We start from the raw sequence: 4,190 nt of genomic DNA, 5'->3' as shown, positions 1-4,190 counted from the left end.
CCTTTTGAATTTTTTTTTTTTTTTTTTTTTTTTAATGAAGATGAGTGTTTCACCGCCATTTTATTTCCCGGCAATGAAACAAGTGCTACATTAGACATAATTATGTGGTCTGTGTCGTAGCATGCCCACTATTTTTCTATTATTTACTAACCTGGTTCTGATGTTGTTCCCACTTCCGCTGGTCCCCGTCCATAGCCTGATTGATAACCCCATGCTCCCCCGCATTCACTATCACATGCTGCCCCTGCTGCACGAAATGCTGCTGCTGCCCCTGCTGCTGCATAGGCATCTGCTTCTGCTGTACATAATGCTGCTGAACCTATACAAATCAAGTCAATGATATATAAAACATTGTGTGAGTCTGTGTTAAGATATGGCATAGACACATATGGATTTACAACAGAACAAAATTTAAAACATTTTAGCAACATTTTACCCTCATACAACCAAAGAGAAAAGATCGGATATGATGAACAAGTATAAGATATTGAATTTTAAGAATTTGCACAAATTTGTAATGACTTCAAAATATTATTATGAATATTAAGCTTATGATATATATAAACAGATACCTACTAGAAACACCATATAACACAATAAACCAACAATACATTGTACTCAACATAAGAAACAGATATGGGAAAACTATGTATAAGTATCAAATTCCACCATTAGGTACTAAATGAGCTTAACCAGAGGAGCTTAAAAGGATATACAATAAGAACGAAATGAAAAAGAAAATACGAAATCACTATCTCGAAAACAACAATGAAATGTGAATTGAAATAGATCAAGAATACATAATAAGAAGAATTTATGGTCCCTAAAAGTACAGAAGTACCTACTTACAGCGATGATGAAGAATATGTTGAAAATATTGTAAAGAATGAGAGAATAAACTTGTTGTTATTATTATTACCATCTGTTTGGGCTGCTGCTGTTGAAGCACAAAATGCTGGTTCTGCACCATCTGTTTTTGCTGCACAAAATGTTGCTGCACGTTCTGTTGTTGCATGGGCATTTGTTTCTGCACAAAGTGTTGCTGGTTTTGAACCAGCTTGGCACCCTGGGGATGGTTCTGTTGGACGAACTGCTGTTGCTGTTGTAGTTGTTGGTTTTGTACAACGAATTGTTGCTGTTGTTGTGCCTGTTGTTGTTGATGGTGGGGGGAAGGGCCTTGCTGTTGTTGGACATACACCTGGAAAGTCAATGAGAGGGTACCTACTTAGTAAACATGGTGAATTTATTTTTTGTCTATATTTATTTAGACTCTTCATTGGTTATAATTCAATGTAAGTATGTACACAAATACAAGAAATTACAAACAAAGGGCGAAATTATTGCCCAGGGCAATCTCTACCATTCAACCGTGTATAGTACTTAAATCTAAATAATAAAGCTATTGAGAAAATTTTAAATCATAAATAAAGCCACCCAAAGCTCAGGTTTTTATGAATTTCTTCTTCTTCTTCTTCTTCTTCTTCTTCTTCTTCTTCTTCTTCTTCTTCTCCTTTATCTTCTCCTCCTCCTCTTCTTCTTCTTCTTCTTTATCTTCTCCTCTTCTTCTTCTTCTTCTCCTTTATCTTCTCCTCCTCACCTTCTTCTTCTTCCTCCTACTCCTCCTCCTCCTCTTCTTCTTCCTCCTACTCCTCCTCCTCTTCTTCTTCTTCCTCCTCTTTTTTATCTTCTCCTCCTCTTCCTCCTCCTCTTCTTCTTCTTCTTCTTTTCTTCTATTGGTGTATTTTAATCAATTATGTCATGTGTCGTTTTATTCTGACCTGTTGGTATAAAAATAAATAACATTCCCCTCAGTTTTACCATAATGAAAATAGCTCCGGGGGGCGGAATGAACATAATTGATATTTTATTGCACAAGAGTAAACAATAGTTTGTGTATTGTTTCCTATAATCAAAGTCAAACTAACCCACTGTTGGTTTGAATTTTCCATAGTAGGTAAGTACATACTGTATTCCATCACGTAGCTTAGGGTATAACGGTATACATCTAGTATTCTAGTACATAAGTACACCCATATTTACGAACAAAATACTGGCTCTCACGTAGCACTGAAGCATTCCAAACATCTGATTGGTCAACATTTTTTTCATAAAATAAATACCTAGGCAAAAATCTGGTGTGAACATCACACGACTTTCCTTATCCTATTTAATGATGCTTATTTGAGTGTTCTTTTTCTCTAACTTTTACAATATCTCTAACCGTTTTGCCGCTTTAGCTGAAAACTGTGAAAACCGCCAAAATCGGTCGAAATCTGTCCAAAAGCGGTCAAAATACCGCCAACCGCAGCACCTATCTCAACTAAACGTTTTGTGTTGCATCCTTGTAACATTCGTGAATTACATATTAAATTTCAAGTCTCTAGCTCATACCGTCCCCGAGGTATTGTTAAATTACACCGAAAACCGCCAAAAAGCGGTAAAATGCCGCCAAGCGTTGCACCGGTCTTAACCGAAAATTTCGTGTTGCATCCTTGTCACATTTGACAGCCAAATTTCAAGTCTCTAGCTCTTATTGTTCTCGAGATATTTTGTTTACAGACAGACACGGACCAATGGCTGAAACTTTGGATTTAGGCTCTAGGGACCTCAAAACGTGTTTTGGCACTAAAAACTGACCATCGAAAATTTGACCCGATTACATTACTTTCCTTCCTATAGGATAAGGAAAGTAAAAAAAAGATGAAAGGAGAAAAAAGAAGAAGGGAAAAAACGGCGAACTAATGAATGAAGTGAAACAGAAAATGAAGAAAGCAAACGATGGAAAATTTCAGGGGCGGGCTTGGAGTTTGAGAGTTTATTCCCGGCCCAGGATTGGTCCTGAAAGGGCTCTATTATTAGATATGTAGGCACCTATATAATATGTAGTCAAATTATCAAATAAATAATAAATTATTCGGATACATTTCAATAAATCGGGACAATGCTTCAGCTGGGATTGAACCAAGTCCTCCGGCTTACCAGGCGGGCGTTTTGACCACAACATCACCTAGGCAGGTACGAGCACCATAGAATAGAATAGAAAACTTCCCTATAGGTAATCCCCTAAAGACCTATATAATACCTTGATACCGTATTGGCCCTGAAATTCTGCCTATGATACCTACATAATATCGGCCCTGAAATTCGGAATCGAAGGGAAAAGAAAAGGGTGAAAAAAAAACATTAAATTTCTGTCAACTATTTTCCGGTTCATTTCGAGTCGATTTCTTCCTGTAAATTACTCAAGATTCTTCCCTAGGGAGAGCATGGCTTCAAATTCGAACGTTTTATAGATAGGTTTTCTATCAGTATTGCTTCATTTCATTTTTTTGTTCTTTCTTGTAGAATAATATTGTAGATGCGTCGTATATCTAACTACCTACCTATGTACATACGTGGAGATATTAAAACCTACTTCTACTTCGGTTTTTCGTACGCACATCAACGGTTTTTTCATTTTATTACATGGTTTTACTTAACTTGAGATCTCTGTTTGTAATTTGTTTGTTATTATTTAATTTTATTATTACTTCTTCCTCAGAGGGGAAATGGTAAAATGCAGCTATTTGAAATGTATCTCTGTCTAATACATGCATCTCTGTGTCAATAACTTTTGATATGGGGAAATAAATGTACGTTGGTACTTTTTTAGCCCGTCCTTCCTTTATTATTATTCTTGTATATAATATTCTCCTTCTTGCCCTTCTTCTTCTCCTCCTCTTCTTCTCCTTTATCTTCTCCTTCTCCTCCTCCTCCTCTTCTTCTTCTTCTTCTTTATCTTTTCCTCTTCTTCTTCTTCTCCTTTATCTTCTCCTCCTCCTCTTCTTCTTCTTCTTTATCTTCTCCTCTTCTTCTTCTTCTCCTTTATCTTCTCCTCCTCACCTTCTTCTTCTTCCTCCTACTCCTCCTCCTCTTCTTCTTCCTCCTACTCCTCCTCCTCTTCTTCTTCTTCCTCCTACTCCTCCTCTTCTTTATCTTCTCCTCCTCCTCTTCTTCTTCTTCTTTATCTTCTCCTCTTCTTCTTCTTCTTCTTCTTCTTCTTCTTCTTCTTCTTCTTCTTCTTCTTCTCCTTTATCTTCTCCTCCTCACCTTCTTCTTCTTCCTCCTACTCCTCCTCCTCTTCTTCTTCTTCCTCCTACTCCTCCTCTTCTTTATCTTCTCCTCCTCCTCTTCTTCTTCTTCTTCTTCTT

The sequence above is a fragment of the Diaphorina citri genome, unplaced genomic scaffold (assembly GCF_000475195.1).
Source record: "Diaphorina citri unplaced genomic scaffold, Diaci psyllid genome assembly version 1.1 scaffold1744, whole genome shotgun sequence".
In the NCBI taxonomy this organism is placed as follows: domain Eukaryota; kingdom Metazoa; phylum Arthropoda; class Insecta; order Hemiptera; family Psyllidae; genus Diaphorina; species Diaphorina citri.
The sequence above is the reverse complement of the archived record's forward strand: the minus strand, read 5'-3'. Positions refer to the sequence as shown.